The sequence below is a fragment of the Zophobas morio genome, unplaced genomic scaffold, assembly GCF_036711695.1.
Source record: "Zophobas morio isolate AGI-343-1 ecotype UQ-CSIRO unplaced genomic scaffold, CSIRO_AGI_Zmor_V1 ptg000267l, whole genome shotgun sequence".
Taxonomy (NCBI): Eukaryota; Metazoa; Arthropoda; class Insecta; order Coleoptera; family Tenebrionidae; genus Zophobas; species Zophobas morio.
The window spans coordinates 47,352-64,567 of NW_026972371.1; the positions used below are offsets into that span (position 1 = coordinate 47,352).

Below are 17,216 nucleotides of genomic sequence, written 5' to 3' on the forward strand. Positions count from 1 at the left end.
GTTCCTTGTTGCATCGTATGGATACTGCTTAAATTTTTTTAATTTGTGTTTTGAAGCTTTTTGTTCTTTAAACGTTTTTGAATTTATAAAAAATTAAATTTAAAGGTATATAATTCTATTAAAGATGAAAAGTATATTATAAAAAATGTCGAAACTCAAATTTACCACAAGCTTAAATAGAATGAAGCTAAAGGTTTTTTAAAAATTGCACCATCGCATCAGGAAAATTTTTGGAGCAAAAATAGGGTGTTGTAGCTTACATTTCTTTGGTACAGTTTTTAAAAAAAAATTAAATTTAATTACCTTTACTAAAATCAAAGTATTTACTAGGCTACACATAATGTCTACCCAGTTTCCGGGGCTTGGCGTACATCAAATTTATCCCTACTAACTTTATTATATTGTATATGGTATAAAGTCCCTTTTACAGTTCTTCTAGGTTAGAGAAAATAATAACTGTCTAAGAAGCCTCAAGCTCAACTGGGAAGAAGAATTTAACAATCAAGGCTCAATGCAATTAATAAAGTATTACAAGTCATTCTAGATAATTTAGATTATTTTATATGATATATTTGAAAAAATAAACATAGAGAATGTCGGTTGTCACTCCTATTGTGTTTTTAACTCTTCTGTTTATTACTCCTGTCTCTGTTTTTACAAATCCATACATATTAGTTTTTATGTTCTCCAGATTTAATTAGGAGAGCTCTTTCTTCTGGGCCCGCACTTGATTGCCGGACGCTGGAAGCAAAGAAGGCTAACCTGCGAGAGTATATACAGTGGCCTCCGCTGAATTTTAGCTGTTAGTAAACTAAAAACATGGCTTTGATGGGCCTACTAAAATTAGTAATGCTGTAGTCAAATGTGTTTTTTAATAAAATTAAATTATTTTCAACAAAGTACTTTAAAGTAATTTTTCTTATCAGGTTGTTTCAAATGACAAACATAAATTTAAAAGCATTGTATTTAGTTATTTACAACAGCTTTTTTTTTTAAAACCCCTAGTTCGTAAAAAAGTAAGTTTATAATTGCAATAGTTTTTAAAAACCCTAAAAATATTACTTGAACATAAGTAAAGGTAAAAAAATTCTACATTTAAATAATTTATAAAGGTTGATTTTACAGGCTTTAATATTTAAAAACATAGGTATAGTATAAAATACAATATTCATGATTTAAGTTAAAGAACTAACGAAACACGTTCCTACCGCACCCCAATCACGAAGAGTAACGAGCTCTGATTTGCAGGCCCTTCTGAGTTTCCATTATATTAAATTATATACATCTTAAAAAGTCGAAAATAGCAAATTTATAGTATTATCAGTAATTTTTATAGTTAATAATAGGAATTATTTATACAATTTCTGTATATTGTGGGTTTACAGCAAGCGTACTAAGGTTTTTCTTAAACAATTTGGGAATTTCCAAATTTTTTTTTCTTGAAACGTTTTCTTCAACATTTTTCTAATTTCACTAAATTATTAAACAATAAATTTTTTATTAATTTGCTTTACTGAAATTAAAGTGTACTTAAAGGAGTAAAAAAAAAAGGTTCGCTGAACACACTAAATATACTTTTTGTTCGTGCATCTTTTATTATGCGCATGAAAGTAACTTTGCCTGATCACAGCGCCGTTAGCAAGTTTTTTCGTATGTTGCTACTAACTTTTGAATTTGAGCTTTATTTAAATATTTGGTATGACTTTTGAAGGGATTATATATACGCTTTCAAGAATAAGTAGGGAAGGCGTTATGCGATTCAGCAGGTTTAAATATTTTTAATAAGGTTGACTCAATATTTTTTAAGTTATAATTAATTACTTCTCAGAGAGAAATTATATTTTATTTTGCACGCCCGAGATATTGCAGACGGCCAAGTTAAAATCTGGTCGGAGATGGAAACGGTAGCTGAGTTTTATTTAGTTATATACTGCGTCTAATCTTAATTTTTTTTAAGTAATTGTTTTCAAAGATAACAATTTTTTTTACAGCTATTATATATTCTATATAGAAAGTTATTTTTTGCGATGTCCTTCTGGAGAGTAAGCATCCAAATAACGGTTTTTCTTGTATATATGTTTATATAAAAAATTATCAGTCTAATGGAGATGTTAATTATAAAAATTAATTTAAATTTAATCATTATAATTTTTTAAGTGTATACTAATAGCTATTATCATTAAAATTAAATAATTTTGTAAAAAAATTAATTAAAAATTAGTAATTCTAATAATTTAATTAAGCACATTTGCTCTCTTGCAAATACTTGTTTAAAAAATTATTTTTCTACACTATTTTAAGAGACAGAATAATGGACATTAAACTCATTTGATTGAAAATGTAGCCATTGTGAATATAAGGAGGCTGTTTTTTAAATTTTATAATGGAAGATTTTTAAAAGAAAACATAATTCGTTAAAATGTTAAATAAATTAAATTTATATACTCCACGAAATTATTTTCAATTTCGTTTAAAAAGAATAAGTTTTACTGTTAACGAAGTATTAACTGTATTATTATAACGTGGATAACTTTGTTATTTCTTAGGAAAAGGAATTTGTATGTATATATAAATTGAATTTCAATTTTTTTAAAAAAACATGTTTTACTGTTAATAAAGTAATCAATATTTTTTTAATGAATTTATAAACTTTGTTTGAAATTAATATTAAATGTTTATTTGTTAAAAAAATTATTGTTTAAGTATTTTTTTTTAATTTTCACCAAAAGCGTAAGTTTTACTGTTAACGAAGTGTTTACCTTTTTTAAAGAAATTGTAAATTTGTTTAATTATTAATATGAAAATCTTCTTTTGTTAGTTACCGATTTAATAAATTTTTTAATTTTTAATTTTGTTTTAATCTATATAAATTATTTTTATATTTTTAAAAAAATTTAAATTTTAATGCCAAGGAATTAAACATTTTATTCTTATATATATTGTTTAATTTTAATATTATAAAAATGTTGTTATTTATGAAAACCCAGAAGTTCTACTGTTTCATTATAAAATTTAGAAATTCTGTTTAAATTTAATTTTGAGATGCTGCTGAGAGCACTTCGCACTTCTCTGACGAATTGCGTTTCCCTTGTTATGCGTCTAAGTAAACGTCAACAGCAGCCGTACATTTCTTTGATCATCGAAAAGGCCTTTATTTTTATGTTATTTTTTAAAATTATTTAAATTCTTTAATTCTTTTCGAAAGTTTTAGAATTTTTCAAATAAAATAAGAAATTTATCAATAATAAAAAAGTAATGAAAACTAGCTATTTAATGTAAATAACTAATAAATATAGTATATTTTTAGTTATACTATAAAAGTTTTTAAAGATATTATAGAATATTTATTTTGAGCTTTAAAAATTTTCATATAAGTATTTTAATAATTAAAAAATAAAAACATTAAAAATATTATAAATTTAATAAAAACTAATATCTGTTAATACAATAATAGTAATTGGAAAAGTTTTAAAAAATTATTATAGAAGATTAATTGAGTTTTAAAAAGTTCTCCTATAAAAGAAATATTTTAATAAAAACTACTAACTAAATTCTCTTTAATAATAAAAATAACTAATAATAATAATTTTATATAAAATGTATATTTACTATATATTTTTAATAAATTTAAATAAAGAATATATTTCATTAAAATTCGCTTTTCTAATATTTACTTTTTTTTTTGATTTTACTAAAGTTATTAACTTTTATGCGAGTAAATATTTTTTTTTTTATTTTTAGTTTTAATAATATGCTCATCGAAAAGATTTTTTTCTGTTTTTGTATATGAATTATTTAAATTCTTTAATTCTTTCCGCTTTAAAAAAAAACTTTTTTATATAAAAAATTCTTTTTTAAATTTAATTTTTCTTCCAATCCTAAAATATATTTTTTTAATTTTATTTTTATTAAAATTCTTATTTTTGTGATTTTCCTTTTTTTAGTATTATAAAAATCTTTACTTCATGCCAGCAAAATATTTTTTTTAAATTCTATTTTTCTATTATATATTATTAATTCAAATTTAAACAAGATAATTTTTTTAAGATAATTTTATTATTTTATTTTTAGTTTTTCTTAATTTATTTTAATTCTTCTTTTCTTACTTTTAGTTTTATAATGCTGTTAAATTTTAATTATTAAAAAGAATTTTTTATGTTTAATTTGTTTAACTTTTTCTATTTTATGAGTTCTTTTTTTTTAAGCTTTAAAAAAAAATTAATTTTTATATCATTAAAGAATTTAAAATTATTATTAATTAATTTAAATTATAAATAATTCTTATGTACTACGTGATTTCTTATAATGTTATTTTTTCAAACCTTTAAAGAAATTTTCCTTTATTTTTTTTCAATTATTTTTATGTGATCTTCTCTTTATTATTTTAACTTTTTTTTAATCATTTGAAGACTTCTATTATATACGCTCTCTCTACTTAAAGGAACTTTTATTTTATAATTTATTTTTTATTAAATATGTAATAATTAATTATTTTATGTAATAAGTATTTTATATTAATACTAATTTCTTCTTTATTATAAATTTTATGGATTCTAAAAAAGTTCTTATGCTAACCAGTTTGCTAACTATAAAAACTTCCGCATTTTGAAGGCGTTAGCGTTAATACGCTGTTTAAATTTTTACTCTTAAGAGGAATTACTGCATTTTTATTTTATTTATAAATTAAAAAGAATTATGAAAATCTAATAGTTTTTTTAACTTATTTGGATTTATAGGTAATAAAAGTTTTATTAAATAAATTTAATATCTAAAATAAGAGTATTTTTATTATAAAGGTATGATGAGAATCTTATCACCTATTTTTAAACTTATTAGAATTTCTATGTACCATTTAATTTTTTAAAGATTTCTTACTTAATACTAATAATAATATTATAAAATATATATATTTTAATAAAAAATTGAAATTTTAAATATTAATCTTTTCATTTATTATTTTCTTAAACTAATTAGAATTTATTTGTAATAGTGTTTTATTTGTTAATGATAGTAAGGAAAAAAAATAAATTCAGCATATTTGTGAATAAAATTTTTATTTATTTAATATAATAGAGCGTTATAAGACAACTAATTTATATGAATTTTAGGTAATAATTTTTTTTAAAGCGTTATCTATTTATATATTATATAAATAATTATAGAAAATAAGAATTAGTCGAAAATAATAATAAAAATTTTATAAAATTATAATTTTTAAAACAATTAGTTATTTATTTATGTCAAATAATAGTAAAATAAAATAAATAAAAAATACTTAAACATTATAAATAATTTCTTACTTTTATTTTTATTAAAATTTTATTTATAAGTATAAAAGTTGTACTATTACATATTTGATTTGCTTAATATTAATTTTTCTGTTTTCATAAAGTAATAAAAATGTAAAACTTTTAAAATAATATATTTTACTAATTATTAATCTCTTTTTATTATTATATTATTGACTGGCTTATATTTTTTATATATTAACTTTATAACATAAAAACTGTAAAACGTTGATAACTTTTTCATTTTTCTTTTTTTAATCAATTTCTTTGCTACCGTTATTATAGTAAAATTCTGTTTATTATTTATATACGGATTTATAAAAAATAAATATTTTTTTATAATTTACGATTTTTATAATTTTTTTTTTTACAAATAAATTCAATCTTTATTTATTTTTAAGTTAGTATTAATTTATATAATAAAAGCAATTTTGATTGTATATACAATTAAAAAGAAAAATTATATTATTAAACATTATTATTATATGTTTTTGTTAATTCCTCCCTCTTAACTATTCTTTTACACCTCCATTATTTACTTTTTAAAAGTTTTAAACTATAATAAATATTTTATATTTTATATTTTTTATATAAATATTTAATTATTATATTTATTTTACTTTATAATATATTTATAGTATTAAATAAAAAATTACGGTAAGAATTTTTAGTTTTTTTACAAAATATAAAAAAATTATGATTTATTGGACATACTACTTTTTTATTATATATTTTTTAAAAACTTCTTTATAAGCTTTTGAAAAATTTTAGTTTTACATAAAAATTTGTTGTCTTTTTTCTTTTACTTTTATATAAATATGTATTCCTAACTTGCATTACCATAGAGTTCATTGAATCATCTACTTAGAAATATACTCCAAGAAGTCCCGTGCCAGATTCTTCCACATTCTCAAACGGAAGAGTATACGGAGCCAACACTCCCAGAGCCAGACGTATGAAGAGCTTTTATATAGATATATCTAATAGTGGTTTACTAAGTAATTTTTCTAAGTTAATTATAATTATATATCACTTATAAGAAAAGTTAAAAGCTATATTATTCAAAATTTTAATAGTAAATAAAAATATATTAAACTTTTTATAATAATATATTAATAGTTTAAATGCAATTTACTTTATTAAAATAAAGTAAAATTTAAATACTTTTCTTAAAATTTCTAACTTGTAGATAATTTATATTTTTTTAATAGTGATTTACTTAATTTTTAAAATAAAGTAGAACTTTGTAATTTTATTTAAACTTTTTAAATAAAAATGAAATTTTTTTTTAGAAATTTACTTAATTATCTTATAAAAATATTCTTATTTTTAATTTGCTTTAAATTTTTAACTTAAACATTTTAATAGAATTTTTCGTAATAATTATTATAAAACAAAACATAATTATATTTTACATTAACTTTTTAAATAATAATGATTTATGTTTTGTCCTAGTAATTTACTTAATAATTATGTTAAAGTAAGACTTAATAATTTACGCATTTTAATAGTATTTTATAATTTTAATAATATAAAACTTAATTATATTTACTTCAACTTTTTATACAAAAATGATATACAATTTTTGCTGGTTTACTTTATTATTTTTATAAAAAAAATTTAATTATACTTTAATATTTTGCTCGAAAAGAATTGAACTCTTAGAAATAAATTATTTATTTACTTCTGTAAAGTAAAAATTATTATATACCTTAACTTTTTAACTTAAAAATATTGACATACTTTATTTTATTCGCGATTTACTTTATTATTTTTAATATTTACTTGAACTTTATATTAAAAAGTATTGCAATAATTTTTTTTATTTAGAGAAAAAGAATTAATAATACTTATTACTGATCGAATGTATTCTTTATTTTTACTAAAACTTTATAAAAATAAATTCAAAAAAGTGCCTTTATTATAAATTTCGACGCGAGTATCGCGTTTTTAAATATATATAATATAATTATAAAATATTATGTGCTGTTTTGATTATTTTTTTTTGCTATCATAAAATTTATTAAATTTCATGTTTACAAAATTTTAAAAAAAGTTTGTAATACATTTTTAAAAAAAAATATTTAATAACAATTCTTTATACTTGCATAAATTTTTTTTGTCATTTTTAGAAAATAGAAGACATTTATTAACTTTTAAAAAATTCATTAAAATAATTTATTTAGGTCAACATTTTTTTACCGTCATTAAAAATTTTGAAAAATCTCGGTTGGCCTGTTAATAACTTTTTTTTAGCTTCTAAATTATTTTATAATGATTTCTTAAATATTATTTTTATTATTATTATAAATTATTATTACTATTATTATTTTTTTATTATTATAAAGTTGATCGAATGAAAGTTTTGAGTAACAATATTATTATAAAAGCGAATTATAATGGAGAGCTACAATTAATAATTGACTCTGGTAACTGCTTAAAAATATATCTTCTTACTTCTATATCTTTATAGTTTTTAAAAAGCTTTAGAGAAAATAAAGTTTATTATCATTTTTTTCACTAATTAATATTTTATTAAATTTTCTTATTTTTTATTTTTAGAATGTAAAGTTGTTGAGTGAATACTTTTAATATATAATTAGTTTTTATAAAAGTATTTACTTTGTTGTTTATGTTTTTTATAATATAACGATTATATTTTCTTAAATTATAATGATTAGTAGTTTTCTTTTGCGTTACTGGAAAAAATTCAATATTTATAAGGAGTTTATAATATTATTTATGAGAGAATTATAAAACGCGATTAATAATAATAATAAATAACATTACAATTTTTAATAGCGCTACGCAATATGTAAAATTTTATTGAAAAAATTTTTAATTTTTATTTATTATAAGAAATATATATGTATAACAAACTTTTAAGTAAAACAATCTTAATACTGCAGATAACGTTTCAGTAAAGTCCGTCGTTAAAGATTTGGAAAACCCAAAGTTTGGTAGCTCTTTTATATATTATTATTATAATAATATTATACTATTAATATTGTAATAATTATACTTTTATATTTAAATTTATAAAAATATATACAAAACATAAATTTTGATTATTACTTGAAAAAGTTTTTTATAATGATTTAAAGTATTATTTATTCCAAACTTAAGCTTTTTACGAAATATTGTATAACTTGAATTTAAATACAATAAATGTTTTATTAAAAAATTAAAAAAATCTAAAATTTATATGTAACAATATAATAAATAATTATAAAAACTTGCGTTTATTTTTTGGTTGAGGAAGCCGTTAGAGTTATTTTTGTAGAAAAAATAGAAATTTTAAAGGTTTTTCTTTAGTTCATAAAATGATTTTAAAAGTACGACTAACAAAATTTTATTTTATAATTAAAAAAAAAATTTTTACTTGAAGTTTATATAAAGAAATTAAGTGAAAAAATTTATAAACTTTAATTTAAATTAAAATTTTACCTTCTTTTTTGTAAACAAAAAAAGTAGTAAATTGTAAATTTTTTAATAAAAAAGTTAGTTAATGGTTAAGAAATTTTTTTATAATAATAAAATGAATTAGTAAAACATAACTTCAGAAATTTTAGGTTTAACTTTTATTTTTATTTTAAATTTCGTAATATAGTATTATAAAGTGTTTGTATTAATAATAAAAACATGCAATCGTATTACTTTATTAACTTTTTCATATATAAACTTTAATATTATATAATAATTATATAATTTTTGGCTTAAAGTTTAATCTTATAATTTATAATTTATTTGCGTTAGTTGAAGGCTTCGTTCCCACTAAAACAAGAAATGAAACTGCTTTTAGTGAAATTAGAATAGACATTAAAAGGTAATTATTTATATAAAGTATAATTTTCATACTATACTTATGCCTTTAAGCTTTTTTTTTCCTGTTATAACCTGAAATTGCTTCTGTTTAAGAAATATAATGAGTTTTTATTTAAAATTAAAATTATGTTTTTTGTTACTTATAAAAAAAACTCTTTTAGCTTTATTATTTTTATATTGCATTTTGTTAAGAAATTATAATTAAAGATTTTTCTTTTTTAATTCAAGCTAGCGGCCTTCCTTAAAGGGTAACGCCGCTAAAAAAGATCGGCACGAACACAGGTTTTTAGTACTAATCGAACCCAAATCGTGTAAACGTTGTAGTGCATATAAGACAGATTGATAAGTCTAAATCATCTAGCGTCCAAAATGTTGGTTTAAGGTGCACTCAGTAAGTTAATGTGGAAGATTTAAGTTCCAGCTCGGAGAAAATGTGGATTTAATTTATTAAGGCTGAGCGGTGCAACAAAAAAGCGCCTCTAGAATAAAAGCAGAGAAAATTTTTTTGATTTACTTACTTTGCAAACGTAACAGGATAAGCAATGTTACTTTCGACCCTTTTTTTTTATAACTTAAAATTTTTTAAAGAAAAATAAAAAAGAATTTAAGAGAAAGAGAAAACTTATAAATAAAATCTACTTTAGCCGTTTACCGGCACATCCTTGTTGTTAAAGGATAAAAAATTTTACTATCAACTCTTGAAAATCTATAGAAATACGCAAATAAAAAAAGCTAAGGGGAATAGGAACTATCTTAACTAGTTGCCATCCCATTCCTGTACAAAATTAACCAATACAACTTCCTATTTTTAACCTTTAACTTGTTAGAAGTTTACCGCCAATCTTGTTTTCAATGTTGTCATAAATAGAACTTTTACATCAAAATGACACTTGAGAAAAATCCGGGCTCGCTTAGATTAGCTGTTAGCTACTTTTATATATTAGGCCAAAACATATCTGTGTGTAGCTAGAAAACATGTTTTTCTTAAGTTTTATAATATAACAATAAAGCTTAACTTTTTTTAAATATAAATTGGTAAATATATATCCTAATTATAATATAGTTATAACAAATAAGCTAATGCCCGTTATGTAGCCAAAATGCCTAGAAAAACTAAAAATTCAAAATTCAATATAGAAAGGTGAGTTATTTCAGGGCACTAAAACTCGCATTTGAAGCAAATATTTTTTTTGTTTCTCGTCTAAAGGCCTAAAATTTATATATATATATATATAAAATATCTAAAGAGAGTGTGCGGGGGTGAGTAAAAAAAAAAGTGGGGGAGGGGGGGAAGGGGATAACAGTTTTGCTCTATAATATAGAAAGTCCGTATTAGCCTGACATTTAATTCTTCCAAGATAACTAACCAGAGTTCTTATATTATAAATTTATTGAACAAATTCTTTGCAATCTAAAAAAAAATTTGGTTAAATTTTTATAATAATAAAAAAGTTTTTTAATTTGATTTAATATGCTTTTATATAAACATCATTAAATAGATTTTCGCAGTTCTTGCTTTCTTACCATCTCCTTCCCACCTCTACAATTTGTTGTGAGTACAACTCCATTAACAATATTTAAAATTTTATAATTAAAATTATAAATATTTTGCAGGTATAATAGAAAATAAAGCCGCAGTGCTGTACCTTGAAACTGAAGATTTATCTTTTACTTATTACGTACCCGCAATTCTATAATTCGCTCGGAAGCTTTTTCTTTAAACATTTATTATTTACAATAAAAAAATTTTAAGAAAACCAGTGTTTTTTAATCTAAAAATAAATTTAGGTAATCGATAAATCCTAAGCACTCATTTTTTTTAAAAAGATAATTCATAACTTTCTCTCTCATTCCACTCTTGAGTACTTTTTAAAATTAAATAAGTATAAAGATTACCATTAAAATTTGTTCTATACCTCCCCCCCTTTATTCCGTAGTCCTAGGTTTGATTCCTCTTCACTTTATTACAAACAGTACTGGTTTAAGGTGTATTTCAAAAGAAAAATAACGTCAGTATCCAGAAACAAATTTCTAGCAAATAATTTTTCTATATAAACAAAGTTTTATCTGCGCTCTAAAAGTCTTTAATTTGCACAAAAGATGATAGCGTTCACTTAGAAAAAAAGCCGCTGTATGTGTTTAAAGCAAAAATACAAAGAAGTTGTGCTTTTTAACTTTTTTTCGTCCAGGTATATATATGTCTTTGTTCCTAAACGATAGTGGTACTAATTTTTTTTACGACCACATAGGTGACTTTGAGCGGTGTAATTTATTTATTATGACTACTATTGAATTTCTTTCTGAGTTCGACTCTGATTAAATTCAATTGGGGTAAACTTTCATGTTTACCCTCTCTGTTTTTGTAGTATTCGGATTTAAAATTAACTCCCGCAACTCCGTGAACTCTAAAACTGTCTATAAAAGTTGCCATCGGCTTATTTATCTGCTTATTCGTAAAGTCTTAAAAGGGAGGAGACGGCACTTAGAGCTTTTTGATGTAGCCTTTTTTTTAAAAAACGTATACATATACAAATGGCAACTGGCTTGTTTTCTGTTCTATTTCTCTTCTAACAACTTTTGACGAGTGGATTAATAAGTTTCTAAATCTTTTATAATCTGAAAGGTATTCAACCTTGTGAAGGTAAAAATCATGGCTAAGGTGAAATTGCGTGTAATATAATCTTTTTAAGTCGAGGCCCCAAAGTTATCAAAAGTAAAAACACTTTTAATGGTTAACAAACCAAAATATAAATAAAAACCTACAACTATTTTATCATTCCCAGAATTCGTCTTCTTCGAATCTTTCTCCTTTAGTAGCTGACAAGAATAAAATATTAGTAAATATTCAAATAAAAATCTTGTACACTACCTAAAACCGTTCGACCGTTTTTATAACAAACGGTCTTTTAAAAAGGCGCTAAGGATGTCATATTCTTTTGTAAGATTAAAAAAAAAATTCCCTTACTTTTATCTCACAGAACAAGATGTGTAATTTTTACAAAAACGTTTTTTATAATTACCACTGTTATCACTATAGACGCACTAACTTTATTAAAACTATTATGACAAGGTTGCTAGTACTGTTTTTACTATAAACGGTTTTAAAATTTAACTAATACTATTATTATCGTTATCATTAGCACTATTACCAATAGGTTTTCATTACTCGTTTTACATCCCTTGTTAGAGGTAAAATACTTTTTAGTTGTTGACAATAACGTAAAAGTGCCCATACAATATTTGCGTTTTTCGAAGTCGGCACTTTTAGGGGCGGAGAGGTGTCTTAACTTTTAACCGAAACAATAGTTTCGCGTAAATAAAAAATTTATTTGATTTCCATTATTCTCACTAGTCGATACGTAAATAATTTGATGCTGTAGGCCTTATACTGCTTCAAATAACATTTTATTTACCTTCTCTCAATTATCGATTAGTGTGCTGAGCACGCGGTTAGTAGGCGACTAGCATTATGTTATAAACGGTTACTAGGGGCTCGAGTTGGAGGGCTTGGCGTAGGGCATTAGACCAAATTTAAGCAAGCGACCGTCAAGATCGCTTAAAAAATGCCTGCAAGTCGTAGGCCCAGGCAGTGAACTCGTATGTCATGAACGATGGAATAAAAAATACCTACAAGCGATAGTCTGCTTTACAGAGAGTTTGATCTCAGCCTTAACCTTCCCCCAACCCGCTGGCGCAATAAGACCGGCAACCAGGGCGAGAAGTGAATTGCCATAACGTATACTTCTTAGATACTCCGGATATGGGAGTTATCGACTGCAGCACAAGAGTGAATTGAAGATCACCTTGTAGGGCCTCTCTGCAAGTAGTTTAAACGGCCTGTGCACCACCCACATGGGCATAGAAGTTGCGGTTTTAAAATAAGATTTGAGCAGGTTAAATAGTACAAGAAGATAGGTATGGCCTACAAATTGTGAAGGAAGCTTGTGCCAAACTTTAGAATTAAAAAATGCAGCTCCTGGTGCTTTCTTAAAATTCAGGGCCCAGGTCAAACATTCTGTAGTACTAAGGGAGCTGCTCCGAAGTTGAATGTTCTTTGTCGAAATTTAAACTGGAACACTAGCAAGGCATATAACGATTCGTCGACAAACTTTTTTAAGCTCGCAGCCCACTGTCTCGCCGACCCGCTACAAGAGGTTGATAGGTTTTCTTTTTTTAAAGTAGAAGTTGGACGCGTTGTTTTGGTGGCCTCATCATGATCGCTATCTTTTATCACTAACGGAGAAAGGGCCCGCAAAATATAGAGTATGAGCCAGCATGCAAAAATCCATTACCACCCACGACACTTCTTCAGCATTAAATTGGTGATACCTTCAAATCAGCGTGTCTTCCGTCTCGTTAACTAATTAACAGTTCTTTGAGTTTAAACTATGATGGTCAGCAAGAACCCGAAAAGCGGTTGGCATCGGCGTTTTGACCTGTTTACGCATTTTCGACCTCAAGCTCGCTGTCATAGAGAGAAAGGGGCAAACGTAATGTTTTCTGTATCTCTGAAAACCCTATGGGCAATTGTCTTGTGCAAACAACTCTTTCCTAACGTGTTAATGCTAATTGGTCTTCGCCTCGCTGCGACCCTATGTCCACGCAACTGAGGTTTCAGTGCACGCAACGGAACGCCTCCATATCTTCAAACAGGTGGTCAACTTGGTACAAGGAGTTTTAGTATCATGCGTATAATTCTTTTTTGCTTGAAGCGCATAGCTGAGGCGATGAGATGCCTTCTGAATATTTAATAGGTAGTTAACCTTAAATAACTTACTAAAAATTTAGGAAACGTATTAGTCGTATAAAAATTAAATCCAAGCAACATACTTTACTTCAATGCTTATTAGAGGGTTTACAGTATTTTATTACAACTACATAAAGGGGAAAAAATAGAGGTACAGGAATTAAACATTCAAATTAACAAGTTTGAGTTTTTATTATCTTTCCAAATAAATTTTATTCTGTTTATTTTTTTCGTTCATTGATTATTACCTTATTGTTGTGTTGATTTTACTTAGCTTCTTAATAAGCATAATTATCATTCACTACTGTGAAATTTAGCATTTTTTTTTATGGTTAAAAAATTTTGTTTGTTATATTTCTGCAGCCCGTTTAAAATTCCTCCTATTTCTTAGACTTAAAATTGGTTACAATAGTTTTCTGTTCAAAGATCATCAATGCCTATAATTTCATAATAATAAAAATATAATAGTGAATGAAAGAAGAAAAAATAGTACTATTACCCAGAGGTTAATACAGGAAAAGTATTATAAAACAGTATTATTATATGAACTAGTAAATAATTTATATTTGGTTAAGTTGTAATAAAGCTCCATAGGGCACGTTAGAAACCTTTAAAAACGACGTTTCAAAAGGTTGCTAGTTACTGAAGTAAGCAGTCAATTACATTTATGAATTAGAATGAAAAAGAAAAAAAGATAATTCAGGAAAACTTTGAATTTTTACAGTTTAACTCTTACGAATAATGCAGCGGTGGTCCTTTCATAATCATGTGAGCTAAATGTACGTTTAAACTATAAGATAATAAATTATTAGCCAACTCAAATTTTTATTAGTAAGGGGCTCCCCACCAGTGAATCACTTATAGTTAACTACTCAACTTATAAGTTACTTGTAAAACAATTTGTAAAATTATATTGCTGTATTAATACACCTGCTATTTTGTAAGAAGAGAATATATAAAAACAAAGTAAGGAAAGAAAGGGGGTTATCATAAAAAACAATACGGTAAAACGAAAGCTTTAACGGTTTATGCAAACTTAAAAATTCTTAAAATTAATAAAGTGCTTGCCGTTCACGAAAAAAGCGGAAGTACTCTGTTAACAGCTTAGTTACGTAAAATACTTGCTGAAATTTAAAAAAATAGTCGCCGATTGGTGTGGCAAATCACTAGATTAGAAAGGTTTTTAAGCGTTTCGGAAAAGCCTCCTAAGGAAAGAGATTAGCATATCTTTCTGAATAATAAAAATTTTATTAAAAAGTTGTGTTATCTACAGAGTTTAAATAATTAAAAAACAAGGGATTATCAGAAGTTGAAGTGAGGCCTTCACTAATTTGTATTTCAGCCCCTTCGCTAACCACCGGTTTCTTTTTAAAATAATAAGTGAAACCTGAAATAGAGCCAACTAAAGCAACGGCGCCTAATGCGCTCAAACTAGCAATAGTCACTATATTCTTACTCCCTCGCAGTTTTTTTGTTGAATCATTATTAGCATTTTTTGCTGGAAGGTCATGTGCTTTCGACCTCAATTGATCAGTATCATCGCTATTACTTGGACTCATTGCAACATCTTTTAATGCATTATTTAATTTACGATTCTTCGCGTCATTATCAGCCTCCGGAGTTTTTAAAGAACCCTTTAAATTTTTATTTATCTTATCATTATCATGAATTTTGGAAGCTTCTCCGACATTGTTACCCTCCGAAGTTCCCGGATAACCTAATTCATTGTTCGTCATGCCATTTTCAGTGTTAATCCTGGAGGCTTCTTCGTTGTCGTTAACCTCAGAATCTTCCATATAATTTTTAGGTGCTCCAATTTCTTCATTGCTCTTCTTTGCAGCTTCCTTTTCGGTGTTACCCTTTAGAAATCCCAAAGAGTCTCTTAATATTATATTCTCCTCTTTGTTTACGTCACTTTTAATAGGGATTGAGTTTCTACAAGTAAATCGCTTTTCAATTAAATGACATCTTTTCTGTTCATCGATAGAGCCACTAAGTACTTCCCTTCTCCAAATTTCTTCATTATCAAACATACAATTTCTCCATAAAACCCATTGTGTGTACTCACACATATTGCAAATTTCATCAGATATATGTGTAAGTCGCTTTTGCCTCTGTAAATATTTTAAAGACGGTACTTGTAAAACTTTGTCCGAAAAATTTATTAATGTATTGTCTACCATTTTACCAATCCCTAACGTCACAACTGAGAAGTTATACATCATCTGTACAACTAATGAATATCTTTCGGGCCACCAAATATCAATAGGTCCGGGAGATCCCTGCGTAATAAAAACTATTATTCGTCGTTTTCAGACCAATTAGCATTTTTAGCCAAAAACTTAATAGCCGAAGCAAGATAGGTCTCTCTTGATTCATCGTTAACACTATAATTTATCCCCTTCAATATTTCCTTAAATTGCTCCATGTTAAAAGAGGAAGTCTCATTGAAATTATTATACATTGTAGTGGTCAACGCATTTTCAAGGGTGGCAATGGTAGCTTTGGAACCAGATTCACTGAGATAGAGTGTAAGACAAATTCAAAATAAATTTTTTCACTATGTCCAATTTCGTGGGATTTTCGTTGAAAAGAAACCTGTTACTTAATATTAGAAATGCAATATCTGCATTTAGACTGCATTCATTTACTTGGGGGCGAGTCCATGGGACAATAAAGGTTAAAAAGAGAAGAAATCATAACGACATAACTTATTAAAAAAAAAGGAGCAGCTGAAAGCTGATGCCAGCTAATAATAATTGAAATATATAATAAAAAAACTGCCAAGAGAATGAAGGATTATTGAATAGATGATGTAAGATAGCTTACTTGTATTAACTGAAGGCTAATTGGAAAAAAAAGCTTTGCTTGATTTGATATACTCAGCAAATTTTTTTAAAAAAAATTGCAAAAATTTATTAACTTTGCACCATAAATTAAGGTTAACATGTGATCTGCATTCCTAAACTTTAATAATGACTATTTTACATATTCTGTGCTGGCCATAGCTTTTACCATATTAATTGTTTTTCAATGCTAATTTAAATATATTTATATACTTTAAAACATCATGTTCCTTCCTGTGCAATTTTACTAAGTTATTATAAATGACTTAATAAGTGTATTAGTTAGGTTTATGTACATTATATTAACATACTGCATAAAACAAAAATTGACAGAAATTCCTAAGTGATTCACCAGTTCACATGTTAATTAAAAACTGTAAAATTTATCGTATTGTCTATAAGCATATAAAGAGGGATTTTTTATGTTTTAGTAACTTCTAAAGAAGTTATACATATTATTATTACACAATAAGCCTAATAGAGATTTTCTACCCCATTTTTTGTAGTAGT

At 24.9% G+C, this 17,216-nt stretch overlaps 3 long non-coding RNA genes across 3 annotated transcripts; all 3 read left to right on the top strand.

The window, feature by feature from the left end:
* The first annotated feature begins 1,548 nt into the window (after positions 1-1,548).
* On the top strand, positions 1,549-3,141 carry LOC135119495 (uncharacterized). Its single transcript, XR_010278244.1, has 5 exons — positions 1,549-1,650; positions 1,712-1,766; positions 1,829-1,904; positions 2,012-2,060; positions 3,017-3,141. It is a non-coding gene; the product is annotated as an uncharacterized LOC135119495 (long non-coding RNA).
* Positions 3,142-6,145: 3,004 nt separating this feature from the next.
* Positions 6,146-9,104, top strand: LOC135119502 (uncharacterized). The gene is made up of 5 exons (XR_010278249.1): positions 6,146-6,241; positions 7,475-7,517; positions 7,637-7,717; positions 8,198-8,248; positions 9,045-9,104. It is a non-coding gene; the product is annotated as an uncharacterized LOC135119502 (long non-coding RNA).
* Positions 9,105-10,427: 1,323 nt separating this feature from the next.
* On the top strand, positions 10,428-10,818 carry LOC135119501 (uncharacterized). The gene is made up of 3 exons (XR_010278248.1): positions 10,428-10,539; positions 10,613-10,665; positions 10,728-10,818. It is a non-coding gene; the product is annotated as an uncharacterized LOC135119501 (long non-coding RNA).
* The last annotated feature ends 6,398 nt before the right edge of the window (positions 10,819-17,216 follow it).